Here is a 23,488-nt window from a genome sequence, read left to right as displayed (position 1 = left end):
GGAGCCGGCTCCCGTTTTGCAGCCGAGATCCCCGCCGGCCCAGCGGAGATCTCCAAATAGCCCTTGCGGGAGTGCGGCCACATTGGTGACCGCCCAGCGGTTTCAACTTGGCGGGCGGCGGTTACCGTCCGCCTAGGTCGAAATGAGGGCCTATGTCCTTTTCAAGTGTTTTTTATTTCTCCCTCAGGATGTGGTTTAAATGATTCTTCTGATTTCTTTATTATAGGGCGTAGGGTCTTTTCTGTGATGGTAGTCCGGGAAGTAACTCTATTTCTCTTTTTCTCTTCTAGGTTCTACTTCTGGGGGATCTGTTCTCTGGACGTGGTGGTCAGGATGGCTCCGTTGGCGACCTCGGTAGTGGACCCCGGAACAAAGAAAAAGGTAAGTGTGAGCATCCTGGGGATTACGTTTGGGTTTTAGATTAGTAGTAAGGAGTGTGACAGGAAGGGGTTGGCGTATAGCAATAAAGGTGAGGAAGGTGACTGGGTCGGGTTTGGACAAAACAACCAAGAACCCACAAGTGCTCTGTGTGCAACAAAAATGTAAATAACCATCAGAATGTTTTTATAGGACTGTTATATAGCACAGTCCCTAAATGGGTGCGATTAGAGATACATGCACTACATTTTTATTACTCGTTCCCCTGGACCCCTACCTTGAGTCCCTCCACTGCCATACCCCCTCCCTCACTCCCGTTCCTACTCCAAAAAGGAAAATAACTGAATCGGAGACCCGATTGTAACTGGGAGAGCCACGCCCCTCCAGGGACAGGGACGTGGCAGATCCGTTCATCTAGGGGTCTCCGTTGAAGGGGACTCTCTCCTCCCAGCCCCTTGTTCTGTTCCTCTCCTCGTTCTGATTTGTTGTTCTCGTTGTTCCGGTCGTCGCGTCCCAGCTCCTCGTCTCGGTGGCTCCGCTCAGTCCCGACTTCACTCCGCGTCTCCTCCTGGTTTCTTGACTCGCTCGTCGTTTCTTCCTCCGTCTTCCTTCCTTTTGTCTCCCGCGACGATGATCTAACCCGGATATCCGGGTTGGGAATTACTTACTGGTGTTCGCCGCTCTGTGTAGTACCCCCGGGGCACTCCTGATGTGGCCCGGGGGTTAGTGTTGTAACCGGCGATGTAGTGACCTGGTTAGATGTCCCGCCCCATGACAGGGGCTGTTCCAGACCCTGCTCCACTGGATAATGAGATAAATAATTGGCATGATACATCAGTTCTCCCAGGAGGTGGCACACCTGAAAGGTAAAAGGTTGTAGTTCCATGAACCACTGTAGTATACAGGCATTGGTGTTTTTAAGACGAGACAACCAGATAAGGGGAGCGTGATCAGTGTAGAGAATAAAGGGACGTCCCAGTAGATAGTACTGTAAACGTTCAATAGCCCACTGATGGCCAGACATTCTCTTTCAATAATAGGATAGCGTTGCTCTTGGGGCAGTAACTTATGACTAATGAAGACTATAGGATGGTTAGTACCCTCTTCTCCCTTTTGAAACAGCAATGCGCCTAGGCCTGCATCTGAGGCGTCTGTTTGAAGGTGGAATGGTTTAAGGAAGTTAGGACAACACAGAATAGGCTTTGTAGTTAGACATGTCTGTAGGGTTAGGCAGCTCCTATGTTGGGATGGTATTAAGGATGCTATCTTTGTTGGGTGACCTTTTTTTACCAAGTCTGTTAATGGAGCCGCTAAGGTGGAATAATGGGGAAAGAATCTTCGATAAAATCCTACTCAGCCCAGAAAGGAGCGCACTTCCTTTTTTGTGGTAGGGGGAGGTATTCGTGTAATGGCTTCTACTTTATTAAGTTGGGGTTTTATTATGCCGTCCCCTATGTGGTATCCCAAATATGAAATGTCAGTATAGGCCAAACGACTCTTCGCAGGATTAGCTGTCAACCCGGCTTGATGTAAGGTCGGAAATATGTTATCCAGGTGCATTAAGTGTTCCCCCCAGGTTTCACTATATATTACAATATCATCCAAGTAGGCTGCTGCATACCTGGTGTAATGCCGCAATAGTGAGTCCATGAGACGTTGAAATGTAGCCGGGGCCCCATGTAGACCAAAAGGAAGAACCGTGAAGTGATAAAGGCCTGAAGAAGTTGAAAAGACTGTTTTTTCTTTATCTGCTGAAGCTAAAGGGATCTGCCAATAACCCTTGGTAAGATCAAACGTAGATATGTACTTGGCCCTCCCTAACCGTTCTATTAGCTCATCTACTCTGGGAAGGGGATAGGTGTTGAATTGGGAAATGGCATTTACTTGTCGGAAATCAATGCAAAAGTGGACAGACCGATCTGGTTTAGGGACCAACACTACGGGAGAACACCACGGACTAATATAGGGTTCTTTGACCCCCATTTGTAACATCTTCTCTATCTCTTGTTCGACAACGATTTTCCGGGCTTCAGGTATCCTGTAGGGTCGAAGACGTATCACCTTTCCTGGCAAAGTTTTAATGTGGTGTTGGGCTACTGTGGTTCTCCCTGGCTGAGTGGAGAACAACTTGTTATGTCTAGACAGGAGATGGGTTAATTGATCCTGTTGTTGAGGAGGTAAGGATTTATTCCTTTGGGGCTCTTCGAATTGTACTTCTGAACTTGTAGGACACCATCCTATGTCGAGTTCTTTTACTGTGTTAATCAGGAGTACCCCAGTGGATTCTGTTGGGGGAATATCGGGATCTTCCCATTTCTTTAGGAGGTTTATGGGATAGATATGGGGTTTTCTCGGATTTTCAGACATTTCAATAGTATAGGTGACTGAAGTCACAGCCCCTAGAACCTTATAGGGCCCCTGCCATCTCGCTAATAATTTGTTCTCTGAGCTGGGTAGTAGGATAAGAACCTTCTCCCCGGTGTTCAGTGTACGTATCTGGGTATTCCGATCATAATATTGTTTTTGTTTGGCTTGGGCTTTCTCTAGGTGTTCTCTCACATCTTCCCATATGGACTGGACCTGGGATTTTAGGTCGTGGGTATATTCTAGCAGGGATTTTTCTTCTCCCTCATCCTCCTCCCACATCTCTGCTGCCATATCCAGCAAGGTCCGGGGTTATTGCCCAAATACTAACTCAAAGGGACTATGCCCTGTGGAGGACTGCTCATGTGTTCTCAATGTGTAGAGGACCAATGGTAACTATCTAGCCCAGTCTTTCCCAGAGTCTGAGACTTTTTTTTTCAAGAGGGTCTTTAAGGTGCGGTTATACCTCTCCACTAGTCCAACGGTCTGGGGGTGAAACACTGAGGTCCTCAGGTGTTTTATTCAGAGGATCTGGCAGATTTGTGTAATAAGTTTCGACATGAATTGTGTACCCTGATCGGTTAATGTCTCCTTAGGTTAAGCAACTTGGGAAAAAAAAACAATCATGGCATGTGCCACACTTTTGGTATTCATGCTTGTAAGAGGAACGGCCTCAGGATATGGGGTGGCGTAGTCTACTAGTACTAAGATATATCGATATCCTTTTGAGGAAGGAATAAGTGGCCCCACTAGGTCCATTCCTACCCTGGAAAAGGGTATGTCCATAATAGGTAAGGGTTGTAGGGGCACCTGTCTTCTAGGACCAGGATCAACCAGTTGACATTTGGGACACTATTGACAGAACCGACGTATCTGTGAAAAGACGCCTGGCCAATAAAATCTACGCAAGAGATATTCCTTGTTTTTTTCCCTACCATAGTGACCCCCTCCCGACTGACTATGGGCTAAATGTAGGACTTGTAACCTATAGGGTTCGGGAACTAATAACTGTTTTTTTTCTTGGTTGTTATGATTCGTGACTCTATATAAAAGGTTCTTATGTATGGAAAAATAAGGCCCCTTTTCTCCAGGATTCATAGGTCGAGCTGCCTTCCAGGCATTTAGAAGCCTGGGGTCTTCTCGTTGACAATATCTGAAAGGGGGACGGCTAATAAGAGCAACATGTTGTATATTTACCCGATTAGCCTCTCGATCTTTAAAGGCATATAGGGGGTGATTCTGATTCTGGCGGGCGGCGGAGGCCGCCCGCCAGAATTCCGCCCCCAAAATACCGCGCCGCGGTCAAAAGACCACGGCGGGTATTTCAAGTTTTCCCCTGGGCTGGCGGGCGGCCGCCAAAAGGCCGCCCGCCAGCCCAGGGGAAAACGACCTTCCCACGAGGATGCCGGCTCGTAATCGAGCCGGCGGAGTGGGAAGGTGCGACGGGTGCATTTGCACCCGTCGCGTATTTCACTGTCTGCCAAGCAGACAGTGAAATACTTGTAGGGGCCCTCTTACGGGGGCCCCGCGACCCCCCCTACCGCCATCCGGTTCCCGGCGGGCGGACCACCGGGAACTGGATGGCGGTAGGGGGGGTCGGAATCCCCTCGGCGGCGCAGCTAGCTGCGCCGAGTTGGAGGATTCAACAGGGCAGCGGTACACTGGCGGGAGACCGCCAGTGTTGCCGGTCTGACCGCGGCTTTACCGCCGCGGTCAGAATGCCCTGCGGGGCACCGCCGGCCTGTCGTTGTTTAAATGTGGTTTAAATGATTCTTCCAATTTCTTTATTATAGGGTGTAGGGTCTTTTCTGTGATGGTAGCCCGGGAAGTAACTCTGTTTCTCTTTTTCTCTTCTACATTCTACTTCTGGGGATCTGTTCTCTGGACATGGTGGTCATGATGGCTCCACTGGCGACCTCCGTAGTGGACCTGGGAATAAAGAAAAAGGTAAGTGTGAGCATCCTGGGGATTACGTTTGGGTTTTAGATTAGTAGTAAGGAGTGTGACAGGAAGGGGTTGGCGTATAGCAATAAAGGTGAAGAAGGTGACTGGGTCGGGTTTGGACAAAACAACCAAGAACCCACAAGAGCTCTGTGTGCAACAAAAATTTTGTAGGACTGTTATATAGCACAGTCCTTAACTGGGTGTGAATAGAGTTACATGCACTCTATTTTTATTACACGTTCCCCCGGACCCCTACCTTGAGTCCCTCCCCTGCTATACCCCCTCCCTCACTTCCGTTCCTACTTCAAAAAGGAAAGTAACTGAATCGGAGACCCGATCGTAACTGGGAGAGCCACGCCCCTCCAGGGACGTGGCAGATCCGTTCGTCTAGGGGTCTCCGTTGAAGGGGTCTCTCTCCTCCCAGCCCCTTGTTCTGTTCCTCTCCTCGTTCTGATTTGTTGTTCTCGTTGTTCCGGTCGTCGCGTCCGAGCTTCTCGTCTTGGTGGCTCCGCTCAGTCCCGCCTTCACTCCGCATCTCCTCCTGGTTTCTTGACTCACTCGTTATTTCTTCCTCCGTTTTCCTTCCTTTTGTCTCCCGCGACGATGATCTAACCCGGATATCCGGGTTGGGAATTACTTCCTGGTGTTCGTTGCTCTGTGTAGTACCCCCGGGGCACTCCTGATGCGGCCCGGGGGTTAGTGTTGTAACCGGCGATGTAGAGACCCGGTTACAGACCTTAGCACCTTATTTATCCTCACGTGCAAAAATCATGCACAGGAGTAGGAGGGCCTTAAATAATGGCACTAAGCTTGTCGGAGACCATGGAAGCAGCCCACAGGTGCCCTTCCCTGCCCCCAGGGACACCCCCACCCACCACTACCCACACCTAGAGGACACCTAAGGTTGGGGGTACCCATCCCAGGTAAGTCCAGGTAAGTATTATTTTTTTTAAGTGCCATGGGGGGCTTAACTTTACTAAGACAAGAGTCATGTCAATGGGGGTTGTGCATCAAAAAATGACGCTAGTCAGGTTAGAGTCATTTTTCCGACTCTAACCTGACTAGCGCCTCTATTCGACGCACAACCTCCTGTTTCCCCTACGCCTCCCTCACCCGGTTAGCGTCATTTATTTTGACACTAACCGGGCCTTACCGCCAGCTAGCGTCATTCCTTAAATATGACGCCCGCTGGCGTCCAGAAATGGTGGTAGCCGGTGGTAAACTTTTTGACGCAAACCTGCGCTAATGCAGGTTTGCATCAAAAAGTATAAATCAGGGCCTAAGTGTCATAGTAGAGAGACATACATTTTTCACAAGAAACAGTTTCAACATGAAACCGTTGATAATTTTTTTGCAGAATTAAGAATTTTAGCTCCCACTTACAAGTTTGAATGCCCTTTGGATCAATATGTAAGGGATCAGTTAGATGTAAATTGTTTTGACACCAGAGTTCAGGAAAAACATTTGCGTTCCAGAAATCCCACCTTAAGTGAAACATTGGAGGAAGCAAGGGGAAATGAACGTTTTGTGATGGCCTCTAAGGAGTTATGCAAAACAAAAATTGCGCAAGCAGAAAACGTAGCGTTGGTTGCATATAAAAACAAGAATTCAAAGAAAAATTGTTTCAACAAAAGAGGATTCATACTAATACAACTTGTTATATGTGTGGATCCAAATCATATTTGGCAAATGTTAAAAATTGTCCTGCCTTAGGTAAGGTATGTGTGAAATGTAAAAAAAAAAAAGGTGTCCATTTTGCCTGTGTATGTAAGAACACTCAAAGGTCATGTTAGTTGATTCACAAAATTTACCAAGTCAAATTCACTTTGATTTGATGAATGTTGATGAATTGAATTTTGAAAAGAAATGTGTACTATCAAAAACATGCTGTCATCATCTAATACTTTGCAATGTAGTAAGTTACATGGCACTAAGGATCCTATATGTGAAGTTATAATTTGAGCAAATGTTATATAGGTCACTGTAGATTCAGGTTCAGTTATCACAATAATTTCAAAGTGCGTGATGTCAGGTTAAGCATCAGAGGACAGTTAAAGGAGCATCTTAAAGGCCTTTGTGATGAAGGTAATTGAACCTATATATTCATCTCAATGGATTTCACCTATAGTAGTTGCTCTAAAGAAAAATGGTGATCTTAGACTATGCATTGATTTAGGAACACTCAATAAAAACTCACAAGTCAATTGCTTTCCATTACCTAGAATTCAGGACATGCTAGCACAATTGGGAGGTATGAAAGTTTTTACTACCATTGATTTGAAAGCAGCTTATTACCAGGTTGAACTTAACAAGGAGTCTTGCTCTCTCACTGCATTTGTTACACCCTTTGGAGCATTTTGTTCCTTACGTATGCTGTTTATATTAGCTTTGGCAGCATCTGTGTTTCAGTAACTTATGCATCAACTGTTTGGAGATGTTAAAGGTGTAATGGCTTATCAAGATGAAATATTAATTGGTCCTGATTCAGTGCAAGAGCATCTAACAAAGCTAGATAAAGTGTTAAGCATTCTGAAAGACCATGCTATTACGGCAAAAAAAGAAAAGTGTAAATTCATGATGGATACAGTAGAATATCTGGGACATAAAATATTGGCTTCGGGTTTCACCAAAATAAGATCTCATCATGGGGATAGAGAAATGTGCATCACCTGCTGACAAAGACAAATTAAGATTGTTCCTTGGTCTCTGTAAATATTACTCACAATGTGTACAGAATTTTGCGCTACAAACTGAACCACTACGAAAATTGCTGCGAAAAAGGGGAAGCATTTAATGGGAGAGTGAGCAAGAAGAGGCTTTTAAGACAATTAAGTCACTTATTGTCAGTGCTCTAGCATTGCAACCTTATTGAGATGATGTTATATCAATAGTGACTGTTGAGGTGAGTGGCATTGGTTTATGTGCTATTCAGAGCCAAATAGTTGATGGCAATGAGAACACAATAGCATTTGCATCAAGGTGATTGTCTGAGTCTGAAACAAACTACAGTACGATTGACAGAGAGGCATTGGCTTGTTTATGGAGTGCTCAACATTTTGCTACATATTTATGGGGCAGGAAGTTCATCTTAGTTACGGATCATGTACCGTTAGTTTATCCAAATTATATGACTTCAATATTGAGATGAAACATGTGGCAGGAAGGAAAAGTTGTAGAGCAGACTTCCTCTCCAGATGTCCTGTGTCTAGGGGTGTAGAAGAAAATATGTGTCTGCAAGAAGAAATAGTGGTTGGAGTGATTGATGGTGTGAGTCTGTTGGATCGAGTTATTTCACAACAGTGCTGGAGGGAGTTTGCAAGTAAGGACAAATTCTGGTAAGGTACATCTCGAGTGGGTGGCCCAGGGAGGGGTCATTGGGTGAGGATTTATGACCTTATGTCAAAGTCAAGAAAAAGTTGAGTGTAGATGGAGGCTTGATAATGAGGGGAGAGAGTGTAATTCCACCTATGGATTTAAGAAGGAGATTGATAAAATTAGCTCACAGGGGTCATGTGGGCATTACAGATACGAGAAAAGGTATTAGGTTGTATTATTGGTGGCCAAGGATGGGCACTGAAATAGAGGTGATGGTTAACAGTTGTATGGAGTGTAATCAAGCTGATAAGAGAATGCATATTTGCAATGTACTACTGTGCCCAGTGCTGTTTCCAGAGAGGCCCTAGGAAAAAGTGGGAATGGACTTTATAGGGCCCATTGGTGGTTTGTGTGAGGGTAAAGCTTATGTGTTGGTGGCTGTGGATTATCATTCTAAATGGATATCTTATAAATCTTTAAGAGAACCTAATGCTGAAGGTGTGGTCACATTTCTTAAATAGTTGTTTCGTAGTGAGGGGATACCAACATTTATGGTCATGGACAATAGTGTACAAATTGTGTTGCGAGGGAGTTTTTTTTAAAGAATGAATGTTAAACATCTCACTACTGCCTTGTACAATCCACAAGGTAATGGCTTGGGAAGAGTAAATAGGATGCTTTAGGAGGTCATTCAAATAGCCAATGCTTCTGGAAGGTCTGTTCAAGATGTGGTAGCGGAAAGAGTATGGTGTTATCATAACACGCAACATTCTCCCACAGGGGTGTCTCCATTTGTCTTGTCAAGGGGAAGATAGTTGTGTAACGAGTTGTCTCCAACATGGGTAGTTCATGAAATTAAAGTGAATTATAGAATCCCTGATATAAGCCAAGTTAAGACAAGAGTTGATGATTCACAAGTTGTAAGCAAGGTGAGGTATGATTTACTTAAAAATGTGAGTGATGTGCAATTCAGTGTAGGAGTCAGAATTAAAGTGAGGAAGCCTCAAAGGAAAGGATACAAAGGGCCTAGATTCTACCTTGAAACTAAGGTGAAAATATTAAGTGGTTGAATAAGAGAGATGCTGTCAAAATTCCAAATGGCAATATTCTTGCCCGGAAAAAGTCAGAGTTGGACAAACAGGAGAGGGGAAGTTGGTGAAAGTGGTGGATTTGTGGATGACATGAGTATAACTCGAGGATGCTAATCACAGTCTAAATGAGCTCCAGAATTTGAGTCATGAATGGAGAGTGAGAAATGTGGGTAAAAGAGATGGTGATGTGGTACAAACTGATGAGGGAAACATGGAAGTGGTTGAAGATACACAAGTTGAAGATAGTAATGACACTGAGAATGTACAAGCAGATGTTAGAAATTACTCTGATTATTCTGCTGGGGTAGTGCCTGATATTGTTGCCAGTGATTTAAAGGGGAGGCTTAGAAAGAACATTAACAAATCTAAGTACCTGGATGGTTATGAAATGTTTTAAAAGGAGATGTTACTAATGATATTGTTTTATTTTAATGTTGTGAAGGGGGGAGATATGTTATGAAATAGGCTGTGTAGAATGTAAGTTTTAGTTTTAGAATGTTTGTTTATGTCTGTGCTGGTGTGCTTGCAGTGTTCTAGGCATCGACAGTTGAGACTTGTCGAGGCTTGGAGCATCTGTGAGGACACTGGCGCTGACGTGTTTTACAAGATTAAAGCATTTCTTTACATTTTTTCATGGTGGGGCCTATTTCATTACAGATCAATACAACACCTGGCTTCCCTTTTTGCTCTTAGCTAGGCTTGAGACTTGTGGGATTTATTAACACTGTAATTTCTATTTACCAGAATAAAAATGTAAAGAGCATAAACAGGATTGCACTTAGCAGAAAAAGTCCACATTGGCAACCTTCTTGCGATAAAATATGTGCCTCTTATGTGAAATGAATTGGTTATGTTTTAAAACTTGACTTCTGTTTCATGTTTAGCCTTGTTCACATAAGAGGGCATCTGAAAGTACTGTTTTCTGTTAAGAATAAGCTCTCCAGAACAGTACGGCACACTACATATTTACAATGTATGGGTCAGACTAGGAAGCACTTAGAACTAAAGACATTGGATGTTAAAAAGGAAATCCACAAGGTATGATATTCTAAGAACACTATTGAAATATCTACTGCATGAAACTGTGTCTGTGATGTAAATAGGGGCTTGCATGAACAGTGAAACACTGTTATGACAAAAAAGTAACAATTCTTTTTTACCTCATGGGACTATTTTTATATAAGTAAAACTGACACATCTTGGGATGATTTTCTTCCACATATGGCCCAGAAACAGGCTTTTGATACCCCCTGGCACTAATGAATTTGTCAAACTGCCAATCCAAGTCAGAAAGCCAGTTAGATCACAACCACTTGGCACCCACTAAGCAATATTTGAGAGAGATGTGTTTCAGGGTACCATCAATCCTATGAAATATCACAAGGATCAAACCCTTTGTCACCATGGAAAGGCATACTCAAGAATATGAATAAACAAAGAATATATTTTAAATATTTCGTTTTCAAAATAAAAAACCTATCCAAATGCCTACCCTGTAAATAACAACTATTATAAAAATCAAAAGGATGGCGGCATTGACAATTTTAAAATCCATCATTACCTCAAACGTACTGTGGACTCACTGAATTCCATTGATTCTATGTATTGATTTTGATTCTTGTTGCATAGATTTTATTTTAGGATATTTGCATATGTGATTATCAAATATATTCTAGGCAATCTAATGGTCTATGATTCAAGGTTTGTGTAGTTGAGTTACGACATCTTTATTAGCAAATATTGGAGAGATTCAGATCAAACAAACTGAAAATAGAATGTTTCCTCTTTAAATGAAGCAAATCACAATTTACCATAAGTTTGTAAACAATTCGAACAATAATCCCAAAACATTTAAGCTCACAGTTTGATGTGCACACCTAACATACCCAGGGCCAGGAGAAAAAAAAACACATCTTGTATACATATTTTACAGGATTGATTGCACTGTGATAAAAAGTTTATTACCTCCTCATTCAGCATTCTTTGTTCTATTCCTCGCTTGATGGAGTGGTGATGCACTGCCTTACCAACATGCATTGCTCCAAAGCGTCTTTCTTTTAATATATCCAAAAGACTCAACTTTTTACTATGTAAAGGGAAGTAAAGACCCTTAAACTTCTTTTTTTTTTTTTTTGTTAATGCTCCCACCTGGGTTGAATATTGTTTTCTTTCTGCACAGTGCTAGGACCTGTGGTATTTGTAAAAGGAGTGAAGAGGTTCTGTAAGGTATTTTTCAAAGTGATGCATTATGCTCAATCTGAATTAGTATGCAGGCCATATGTGTAGCCTGCCTGAGCACACCTTGTTCATTTTGTTGCAGTACGGATGATTGCCTATTTGGTGCCCTTGACACAAATGATTTTCCTAAAATCCAGCACAAGTTGCCTCAATCTTCTGTGATGCGGTGGAATGCGTGCTGGTATGAAACATGAGAAGCCTCTACTTTTACTGCAGGTAAAGGATTATTCTTCTATAGAGAAGTTCTGATTTACTGCGGTATGAGGCAGTACGCAATGGTGTGCTGAGGCCGTATGATATTTATCTGCAGTGTTTATAACTGTGTTATTTTACTTCATTCTTTTAATTGTGACCTACTGACGGAAATGTTTAAGAATAAAAATAAATTACATACAAGATTAATAGTGAAAATGAAATTTAGAATTTAAGAAATAAAGAAGGTAAAAGGAGCCCTTGATGACCATTATATAACCAATAGAAAAATGTTGTCTCTTGTGGGAAAATGGGAAAGTATACCCAAAAATCATGGCGCTCATCTTGTTCCCCATCTCCTAAAGGGGTAGACTCAATGAGTCTTCAAGAAAGGGTCATTATTCGAAAGAGAAGGGCACAATATATATGTCAGATAAACATTTGCAGGTGCTGAGCAAATCAATTTCAGAGGCCTTTAACAAATAACAAGGGCACGGAGGCTTGTCTTCTCCTTTGAGGCCTGAATATTCATACAGATCTTGTACTTCTCTATCTTCTATTACATCCTTTTGGTCCTTTCCAGATGATGAAGAGGAATGTAACAAGTATTCTGTGTCTAGAGCTTCATGGTTTGATTTCCTATTTGTCTGCAAATGTTCAGGTCTCAGCCCATGAAGATGGAAAGTGGCACTTTGTAAACCCTTGCACCACAATATGCCTGCGCCAGGTATAATATATGCAAGGGGGCGTTCCCCTGTTATGGAGGCTGACAAAATGGCGCAAGGAAATCTCCCTTCCTTGCGCCATTTTTTTGGGACTTTTAACGCCTGCTCAGAGCAGGCGTTAATAAGGGGCTTCCATTCTTTATTATAGGCCCCTATGCACTCTGCAGGTGTAGCTCCAACATTTTGGCGCTACTCATGCAGAGTACATCAATAGTGTCACATAGAATGATGCCATTGCCCCCTACCCTGCACTATGGTGGCCGTATTTTAAATACAGCGCACACATGGTGACGGCAGGGGGCGCAGGGAAAGTGGCGCAGCCCTCAGCACAGCGCCACTTTCCATAAGTCTGCCCCATAGTCTCAAGGCTTTGGGGGTCTGTATCCATCAGCTGAAAACGTGGATGAACAGCTCCATTGGTGGCTGCAACCTAAGAATCTGGGGAGGTCATCTTAATTTCCAAATGATAAAAGTTCAAAAGACAGAAGTGTGCAAGCTTGGCTGAAAAGGTTCTAGGCTCGAAGATAGCCCAGGATCATTGATTCGCACAAGAAGAGGGTTACTCCTCCAACTGGAGGGAGTTAATGGTGGTATGAAGGACTCTTCAGACATTTTGGAAGGGGATTTAATTTTCAGTGGCAGTCATAAGGACGGACAACTGTGACAATGACTTACTCCAATCAACAGTTTGAAACTAGGTCATAGTCCCTAAACAGTACACAGGATTTTGTTATGGGCAGGGAAGAACCTTGTGTTTCTCAAAGCAATTCATGTTCAGGGGAAAACAACGTGAAACCTGATACTCTGAGTGAGGTTTTTCCTTCATCTTAGAACCTCAGATTGACAACTGAGGTATTTTAGGAGATATGGAAGAGGCCTGGTCAGTTAGCAGTAGATCAGTTTGTGAATCATCCCAATGCTCTGGTTCCCCAATTCTTTTCTTGATTCCAAAATCCATTGGCGCTACTGATGGATGCTCTAACATATCAGTGGCCGAACTCTTGAGTGCCTTCCCTCCCATTTCACTGATTTCTCATCTACTCTCCGGGATTGATGAAGAGAAAGCACAAATAATATTGATTTGCCTTCACTGGCCAACAAGACATTGGTTTCTGATTCTGGGGATGATGGTGATAGCTAGCAGTTGTTGCTTTCACTGGAGTCACATCCACTGTGGCTTACATCTCTACCGTTTATATTATTTTAATGCCTAAGAGTGGAATTTTGGAGGCTGAAATAGAGGAGCTTGGAAAATTAGGCATTGGACTTTAAGTATCAATATTTATAAGTCCTTCAAGAAGAGAATAATTAGTGTCAGGAGAATACTTTACCTCTTGTTCATTATTGCCTGGAAAACAAACTTCAGTTTAAATGAAGGTTTCGACAAAGATTGGTCAATAGCCATTTTGAAATGACAGTGGATAGCTAGTTAAGCTTTCTGAACTCCTTTACGAACATTAACAGTTACTGAGGGCCTGCTGTTCAGACTGTTCAAAGGTGTTATTATTTTAAGACCAAAGGATTTAATCAAGGATGAGCTAATTAATGCTCCCTGTGTAATTACCAGATGCAGTATATACCAGTGGGCTTGGAATTCTGATCCCTTTACAAACAAAGATTTGCTCAGCAGTTGGAAAATTGCTACCAACTTGTACATCTAGGAGTAACAGGAAGTTCCAGAGGTCATACTCTCTTTATATAGTGATGGGGTGTGTTATATATTATATAAAAGGATAGGAAGACACTTAGGAGTTGTGCTCATTAGTGACTCACCTGTGCAATAAGAAATATGACAAGGAATGCAGAATCAGAGTAATGAAGTTTACTAATAAGTAATATAGACTCTTGGTTATACTACTTAACCTCTTAGCTGCTGGGCCTTTCCCCCCCCCCTCCAGTGCTGAGCCCTTTTTTTGGCTATTTGGGGTAGTTCGCGCTTAGGCCTTCATAACTTTTTGTCCACATAAGCTATCCACACCAAATTTGTGGGCTTTTTTTCCAACATCCTAGGGATTCTAATGGTACCCAGAATTGGTGGTTTCCCCTGGATGAGACAAAAAAATTAGCCAAAATAAAGTGAAAATATTGTTTTTTTTTAAACAAAATGGGGAAAAAGGGCTTCTGAAGAAGGCTTGTGGTTTTTTCCATGAAAATGGCATCAACAAAGGGTTTCTGGTGTTAAAATCACCATCTTCCCACCTTCCAGGAACAGGCAGACGTGAATCAGAAAACCACATTTTTCAACACAATTTTGGCATTTTACTGGGACATACCCCGTTTTTACTATTTTTGGTGCTTTCAGCCTCCTTCCAGTTAGTGACAGGAATGGGTGTGAAACCCATGCTGGATCCCGGAAAGCTAAACATTTCTGAAAAGTAGACAAAATTCTGAATTCAGCAAGGGGTCATTTGTGTAGATCCTACAAGGTTTTCCTACAGAAAATAACAGCTGGAATAAAAAAATATTGAAAGTGAGCTGAAAAAAAACAGCCATTTTTCTCCACGTTTTACTCTGTAACTTTTACCTGCAATGTCAGATTTTTTAAAGCAATATACCGTTATGTGTGCTGGACTCTTCCAGTTGCGAGGATATATAGGGCTTGTAGGTTCATCAAGATCCCTAGGTACCCAGAGCCAATAAATGAGGTGCACCTTGCAATGGGTTTTCATTCTATACCGGGTATACAGCAATTCATTTGCTCAAATATAAAGAGTGAAAAATGGGTATCAAGAAAACCTTTGTATTTCCAAAATGGGCATACGATAAGGTGTTGAGAAGCACTGGTTATTTGCACATCTCTGAAGTCCGGGGTGCCCATACTAGCATGTGAATTACAGGCCATTTCTCAAATAGACGTCTTTTTTTACACACTGTCTTACATTTGGAAGGAAAAAATGTACAGAAAGACAAGGGGCAATAACACTTGTTTTGCTATTCTGTGTTCCCCCAAGTCTCCCGATAAAAATGGTACCTCACTTGCGTGGGTAGGCCTAATGCTCGCGACAGGAAACACAACATGGACACATAACATTTTTACATTGAAATCTGACGTGTTTTTTGCTAAGTGCCTAGCTGTAGATTTTGGCCTCCAGCTCAGCCGGCACCTATGGAAGCCTACCAAACCTGTGCATTTTTGAAAACTAGACACCTAGGGGAATCCAGGATGGGGTGACTTGTGTGGCTCTCACCAGGTTCTGTTACCCAGAATCCTTTGCAAACCTCAAAATTTGGCCAAATAAACACTTTTTCCTCACATTTCGGTGACAGAAAGTTCTGGAATCTGAGAAGAGCCACAAATTTCCTTCCACCCAGCGTTCCCCCAAGTCTCCCGATAAAAATGGTACCTCACTTGTGTGGGTAAGCCTAGCGCCCGCGACAGGTTCTGCCCCAAAACACAATGTGGACACATCACATTTTCCCAAAGAAAACAGACCTGTTTTTTGCAAAGTGCCTAGCTGTGGATTTTGGCCTCTAGCTCAGCCGGCACCTAGGGAAACCTAGCAATACCTCACTTGTGTGGGTAGGCCTAGCGTCTGCGACAGGAATTGCCCCAAAACACAATGTGGTCACATCCCATTTTTTGACAGAAGACTGATGTTTTTTGCAAAGTGCCTACCTGTAGATTTTGGCTTCTAGCTCAGCCGGCACCGAAGGAAACCTACCAAACCTGTGCATTTTTTAAAACTAGAGACCAAGGGGAATCCAAGATGGGGTGACTTGTGGGGCTCTGACAAGGTTCTGTTACCCAGAATCCTTTGCAAACCTCAAAATGTGGCTAAAAAAACACTTTTTCCTCACATTTCGGTGACAGAAAGTTCTGGAATCTGAGAGGAGCCACAAATTTCCTTCCACCCAGCATTCCCCCAAGTCTCCCGATAAAAATGGTACCTCACTTGTGTGGGTAGGCCTGGTGCCCGCGACAGGAATAGATCACACAACGGTCAATGTTGGTCCTTACATGAGGCATCTGTGGACCCTGGGGTGATCCATTCCTGACGCAGGCACTAGGTATAGGCACTCAAGTGGGGTAGTGTTTTTATCAGGACAGGTGAGGAATCACTGGGTGGTAGGAATTTTGTGGATCCCAGCATATTCCTGTAGTTTGTGTGACAGAAATGCGAGAAAAATAGAGTTTTTATTCAACATTTCAGCTTTGCAGGGTATTCTGGGTAAGAAAACTTTGGGGAATCCACACGTCACACCTCTGTGGACTACCCCGAATGTCTAGTTTCCAGAAATGTTTGGGTTTAGTATGTTTCTCTATATGTCCGCCGAACCCAGGACCAAAAACACAGGTGCCTGCCTTACAAAACCAGTTTGTTTTGTGATAGATAATTTTGATGTCTCCACAATACGATTTGGGCGGTGGAATTTGGGGCTGAACTAAATTGGGGAGCTCACAAGAGAGCACTCTCTCTCTCTCTCTGCTCTCTGTGTTGGGCTAACTCACTATTACCCCGTTGCACAGACTGTGCTTGCGAAGGGACAGCAGGACTGTCCGCATCACCTCCCTCATAATTTACTGGAAGAGGAGTTATCGAATGGGACTCCTCCAACTGAAAAATCACTCCCAGAGTCTGCACCATTGTCCTATCCCTCAGATGCTGTCTCAGTATCAGATGTCTCAGTCTCTGATCCTATGTAAGAGCTGTCCTCTATAACCCGAGTGACGGCAGCAGTCATCCATCAAGATGCCATCTCTGCTATTGGCTAAACTGTTGCTCTAAAACACTAGCCTAAGTAGACAGTCACAAAATCGATGGTGTGTGTGAGATACGTGCAACAGTAGAGGCCACCTTAGCTGCGGTTCTTCCCTCAATCAGCATGTTCTTTCAAGACACTCAAAAAACACCTTGCCACATACCATTCGTCACAGTCTTTAGCACCTCCTGCGCCCAGTCCAACAATCATTATTGGTGCTCCCACTCGCTCCTCCTCGGATTCCCACATTACCACCCAGCAAAAGTGCCCTTCATCTCTCCATAGCCGCCCCCCACCCCGCACATACATTTCATTTGTATTATAGCGCAGGTAATGGCTGACTTTACTAATGTACTCAGCTATTTACATAAAATACAGATTTGCTCTTTGCAGTAGGCATATAAACCTTCTGCTCTTCCTTATGGCACTAAAACTGCCACTAGACAAAAGTCTGATCCTTTTGTAGCAGAAACATAATCACGATATTTACTTGACTTTTTTATTGCTGCCTAAAAGCTACAGTTGAAATGCGTCAATTGAAGTATGTGCATTGCATTGAAGACGCAAGCTGCAACTATATCACTTTTATATGTGGGTCTGGTTTTCCTGGGGGCCGATCGCAGCCCCCAGGGAAACCACACATGTATTGACAAAATTGATCTATATATATATATATATATATATATATATCTACATGGATATTTCTATAGATATATATATATATCTATAGATATATCCATGTAGATAGATATATCTATATATATAGATCTATATATATATATATATATAGATCTATATTTTTTTTAGTAGTTGTATGGTTTCCTTGGGGGCCAAAATTCCCCCCAGGGGAACCCTACAACAACTAAAAAAAACAATATTGCCCCCACAGGGGGTCGCCCTGCCCACGGGCGACCCCCTGTCCATTTCTTTTTATTCTTTTTCTTTTTCTTTTCTTTTATTTTTTTGTAATAAAATTTAGCCCCCCCAGGGGACACCTCCTTTTTTTTTTTTAAATATGCCCCCGAAGGGGAGGGGGGGGCGTTTTCTGAGGAGGCCGACCCCCCCAAGTGAACTCCCTGGTGTCTAGTGGTGTTTCCTGGCCCCGGCCTCATAAGTAAGGGGAGAGTCTCGTGGGGAAGGCCGTTTGGGGCCGTTTTCCCCATCGGAGCAGGAAGCGGCCACAAGGCCGCTTCCTGCTCCGATGGGGGAAATCAACAAAGTGACATCAGCGTGCCGTCACAAAGGGGTGGGTGGGGGGCGGGGGGAGACACGGAAAAGCTTCTGTGTCTCCCGGGGATTAAAAAAATAATAATAATCCTCGGGTGGTGTCAGCCACTGGTCGTGACCCGCACCCAAGGGGTTAACAACGCATGTCTTTACCAAACATGTAATATAAGCGTTGACTTTACAGCATGTAGCATTACATTGTTGGACTTTACCATGTATTTTGGTGCTATCTATCCATCTGTGTGAGTATGTGTGTTTTGTGTGTGTGTGTGTGTGTGTGTTTGTATACACACACATGCACATCCACATAAATAGGTAATTTTTGGGTGACACACCAACAACCCTTTTTTATTTTTTGGAGAGTAACCTCTTAAACTCCCCTTATTTTTACTCCTAATATCCCTTTACCATTTCCCTCCCTTAACTCCTTAAATCCCCACCATCCTTTCCCTCGACCCACTCATAAACCCTAAAAATACCCTTACCTCCCTCAACCCTAGCTCCTTTTAGCTCTATCATAACATTTATTTTTTTAAAGTAACATAAAAAATGTGCGATGAAAACAAAATATATAATTATCTTCATAGTAAAGTACTATGTGGTAAATGATGCATGGCAAAGGCTTAAACCTCTACTATGTACTTACCGGTGTGGTAAAGACTGGAGGTATTGGTCCTACGTGGTAAAGGCTGTTTCCCTTTCTTACAACACCTCTTCAAGCAGGGCACAAACCCTAAAAAAGAAGTGGGGTTACTAACCAACTTAGGCAGAATGCATGGCGCACGATATCACAACATGTGACATTGCAATTGGAATCACAGGAAGTGGCATCACAACCCATGACCTCACAGGAACTGACATCACAAGAAGTGGCATCGGATTTTAAGACCTCACTCATATGTTTAGCAGGTTTATCATGATTACATCTAAAGGCATTACTATTCTTAACAAATGAGATTTTGCATCAAGGTTGTGCCAAAAAAAAGTGACACAACACTGATGCAAAATCTGGGCCAAAACTTTTACATTTTATTTTAAACTCTACCAAAAAGAAATTAGCAACAAGGAGAAATGTAGCAGCAAATCTGTTCTGCTGAAATGGTTGCAAAATATGCATTTTTAAAATATCTTATGAGGTTAAGGTACATGCTGCAGAGAGCTCTGTGTGCCAACTAAATCTCAGGGCATAATATTATTGGTAAGAGAACTCTGGATGTTATTGTATTTGCTGGAGAGATTTGTGTTTTGTCTAGTCCCAGTTTTGAATCAAAGTGGATACAGGGTTACTATGTCTCCTGAAAAGAACATTATGTAACTAAAAGATTTTTATTTTATGTTAATGGGTAAGTGGGTTTCTGCCTTTAACACAAAGATTATTGTGTTAGGTGCAGTTCACAAATTGTAAGGCTTCTAAAATTGCACAGTGCGCTATGAAAAGCATGTGACTCCTATGCCTTGCAACCATCACTGTCTTATGTAACACATCCTGTAGACCAGGGGTCTTCAAACTGGGGGGCGGGTCCCCCTAGGGGGGCCTCAAGTGATCCTGGGGGTGCGCCAGGCTCTAGACAAAAGATGCATTACACAGATAACAGTGTTTTGTTTTTAAACAAAAACATGTTATTGCATTTTTTAAAAAGGTTACAGTACTTAACTGCAATGTTTAAATAAGTCTAGACACATTTAAACATTGCCATCTTTATAACATATTTGTGAAAAGTTCTGAGGGGAGGCCCAATGATTTTTACTTTTCAACTGGGGGGGCGCTGCATTAAAAAGTTTGGAGACCACTGCTGTAGACTGACTTGCACACATTACTTATTGTGAATGTAAACTGTGTACGTGAAATGCAAAGCGATGTGACACCCTGGATTGGTATGAGTGGCGCTATAAAAGCTAAAAACAAAATAGTGGTATTTGAATTGCTAAATGTGTAAATACTGGTACAGATCAACACATCTGAAATTCTTACAGTGCATGCATGCCTTTTATATACGGGAACTGAACAAAGTCAAAAGCATGCCTTTTTGCAGTACCTGTGAAGCGATATCCTGTATGCCTTTGTGTCCCCTCCACTGCAATCAGGAATGAGGCTTCTGATAGCGCCAAGCCAGGACACTACAACAAAAGGAGGCCTGATGCCCCCCTTAATTTCCGCTTTTATGGGCCTACCAGGAATCTGATAAGCCCCCTCGCCACCTGCACCTTGCTGTTCAGAAGGAAAGCAGACAACGTGCGGCGCTGCTGAAAGTATCCCGGAATGTGAAAAGTACACGTTTAGAGTTTATCATATTTAATCACACTCTTGCGGGGCAGACGGCGTCCATTCTTTGAAATTAGTGGGTAGACATGTACCCGCCTGTACCCACGACTCCTGCCTTGTCTATAAACTTCCAAAAAAGAATTCACGAATAGCATTTAGTTTCTTTTTAATTCAGCGTTTTTGTAACTAAACAAGCTATGTACTCCGATATGGCGCATAGGTTTTACATACATTAAAGTTTTTACTATCACTGGATTATTATTAAAAACACGCATGTCCCCTAGTGAGAAACCTAAGTCCCTTTCTGGCAATATATTTAACAAAAATCACTCGAACTGCGGATGGGAAGCTTCAAACAAAAGGCATCTCAGTAAGTAGGAGGGCAGAAGTCACGAAAAAAGTGAACGGAAGTGTGTACTCAGATTCTTTCGTAAATAAGCGAGGCAAACCCCACCCCCTGCCCATCGCTCCTCCTCTCCTGGTATGAAATTGTGCAAGTGTTGAAGCTAAACTACGGCAGCCGTGGTCTGGGGGAGAAAGCACTTGTGGTCTGGCACTGTGAATCTGGCCTGCCGCCAAAGAAGGTAGGAGCCAAATATGTCTGATTAAAAATTTCTGTGCTAGAGCTGGTCCTCAGTCAGAAAAATAGAGTTTATGAGGGGCCATTCTCCCGAGGCTGCCCTTTTTCGCAGCGTCTGTCCCAGGGGCGTGGCTTTCATTGGTGCAGCAGGCGCAGTGGCCCCGAGGCCCCACTGCACCCTGATTATTGCTGTATTTTATTGATCAAAGGGCGACCATATCGGGTAATTCCCTTCCCCGCACTATGGCCCAATAGACACTGGCTGTGTCACAGTCCTTCCCCATGCTCAACAATTGTATGCTTCAGGAAGAGAGAGCACATAGGAGAACGGAAGTTCCCGGGTGCAGCAGATGCCGAGAGGTTACAGAAGCTTCGAAGTGTCTGGGATTGGGGACCCAAGAGACATCACGTCGGGGAACGCACCAACGTGCTATAAAGGGGAAACACAGCAGGGCATTCTATGGATTTTGGAGGCCGTGGCCAAACGCATTTTGGGGGCCCCTTTTTGGAGTAGCTTTGAATTCATGATTCAGTTTCAGCACTTTCATGTCCCCCGCGGCCTAGTTATTGACAGCGCAGAAGCGCAAGCGTCCAAATTCGAGATATGTTTATATCTGATATTCAGGGATAGTGGCGTGTGTTTTCAATATTGTAACACAACAGCAGTTTAGTAAAATTACTGCAAATAATCTCGACACTCTCATTTCTGATATATCATGTTCTGTTTTAATCTAAAAAATGTTTTTTATGGATGTTGCATCAAACAAACACAACATTTGTCTGCAAAATATCTGTATAGACTCACACATCACCCATTTAAAAAATAAATTAAAGGAACATGTACTTAAAACAATCTGTTCAAGAATTATTGAAGGTCATCGGGACAAGACTCTGCAGAACTGAGCTGGCTCTATGGGGGGCCACTGAAAGGCTGGGGCCCTGAGCCAGAGCCCATTTTGCTCATTCCTTAAAACGTCTCTGCAACCGAGTGTGTTGAGCACTGCTGGGATTGTTTTTTCACAAGTTAGGGAATTGATTTATTTACCCAGATATACGTGTTTTAAGCAGAATAGCAGCATAACCACTGTTTTGGATTACGATTTGGATGGTAACAGGTTTTATTACTATACCTGCATGATAGGTGTTGTTTGAGAGCCCAAATACAGGCGTGACGTGTACACGAAGAGCAGGTGTGGTTGAGATCATGGATCATTTTATTTAGACCCAAGTGTGTACAGGTGTTGTGCTTCTGTCTTTATGCAATACAAGCACATACAGTGAGTGTGATTTAATGAGAAGACTAACAAAATATTTAACATTTATATTGCACACATGAAGGTGTTATTAGTTAATAATAATGTGTGAAGATACATACAATTTAATTGGCGTTTTACGAGTAATGAGTCTCCTCAGACAGTAGAACAGCCACTGTACTGCACCTGGGCCAGCCCTTAACCAGCATAACAGTAAGGAAACAAGCATCCATATCGGCATCTTCCCCACCCTTCTTTTGCTGACACAGCCTGCTGCATAGACCTTAACCTTTCAAAGTTTCAATCACGTGTCATCTGATAAGGAAATGCTGTTCTTATATAGTGGGTCTGTTTTTTTTAATATTAGTGTTTAACGTAATGTGTAAAGTATTTTTGTAATAACTTATACAGTAACACAGTGAAAACAGCATAAGTGGACTCCACACCAGGTTTGAAAAATAGATTATTATCATTTTATAAATAAAACAAGACCAAAATGACAAGAATCCAATACATAGATCCTGAATTATGCAATTTTAAATATTAGTTAAAAGTAGCACATAGAATTGCAAAGCGCCAACTGTGGTCATCTGGTTGCGCTGGACCGGGACAAAGTCACAAGTTCAGACCAATTGCAATGGAAACCAGGTCGGCTACTGGGACCCACTTGGGCCCGCTGAACACAGTACATTGAATCCTGTTGCACTATCTGCGTAGTCTTGATTTGCGAGGCTTTGCGTTGCCCGGTGTTGGTTCTGAGAAGCTATGTGGAGAGGCTTTGCAAGTCTTTGCATCGCTTTGTGCTGATACCGGGAAGCTGTATGGTGAGGCTTTGTGGGGCATGATGTTGATTTGTGTCGATCCTGGGGAGGTATGTGGTGAGGCTTTTCAGGGCTTGGTGTTGCTGTGCATCAGTTCTGATGGACTGGCAGCTGTGGAGCGAGGCTTTGCAGGGTTTCATGCTGCCCGGCGTCAAGCCTGGTGAAGCTGGCAGCTGCACATCACAGATTTGCAGGGGTTTGCATTGCTTTGCAGCAGTTCTGATGAATACCACCGAAGGTAGAGCATCCTAGGCCTACTTCAAAGCAGGGCAGACTCACAGTTTGCAGAGTCCAGGTGCAGATGGTTCAAGTCTTTGATGTCTCTGAGACTTGGGAGCAGGAGGCATCCTAACAAGCCCTTAGAAACCACTTGTGGTGCAAGTCAGAGTCTAACTC

At 43.0% G+C, this 23,488-nt stretch overlaps 1 protein-coding gene and 1 long non-coding RNA gene across 5 annotated transcripts in view; one reads left to right on the top strand and one right to left on the bottom strand.

Moving 5' to 3' along the window:
• Positions 1–20,807, bottom strand: part of LOC138259316 (uncharacterized) — a 183,291-nt gene extending 162,484 nt beyond the window's left edge. The window contains exons 1-2 of the long non-coding RNA XR_011198707.1: positions 20,212–20,807; positions 18,822–18,908 (exon numbers count right to left, since the gene is read on the bottom strand). This is a non-coding gene — a long non-coding RNA (uncharacterized lncRNA). The remainder of the gene's footprint in view (positions 1–18,821; positions 18,909–20,211) is intronic.
• Positions 20,808–20,886: 79 nt separating this feature from the next.
• Positions 20,887–23,488, top strand: part of LOC138259314 (cytochrome P450 2B19-like) — a 566,037-nt gene continuing 563,435 nt past the window's right edge. For 3 of the 4 annotated variants that reach the window (XM_069206941.1, XM_069206940.1, XM_069206944.1), the window contains exon 1: positions 20,887–21,022. The gene's annotated coding sequence lies outside the window, so the exon portion shown is untranslated. The remainder of the gene's footprint in view (positions 21,023–23,488) is intronic. The other variant, XM_069206942.1, reaches the window with a different exon arrangement.

The sequence above is a fragment of the Pleurodeles waltl genome, chromosome 9 (assembly GCF_031143425.1).
Source record: "Pleurodeles waltl isolate 20211129_DDA chromosome 9, aPleWal1.hap1.20221129, whole genome shotgun sequence".
Taxonomy (NCBI): domain Eukaryota; kingdom Metazoa; phylum Chordata; class Amphibia; order Caudata; family Salamandridae; genus Pleurodeles; species Pleurodeles waltl.
Note: the sequence above shows the minus strand (reverse complement) of the source record. Positions and strands in the feature narration are given on the sequence as shown.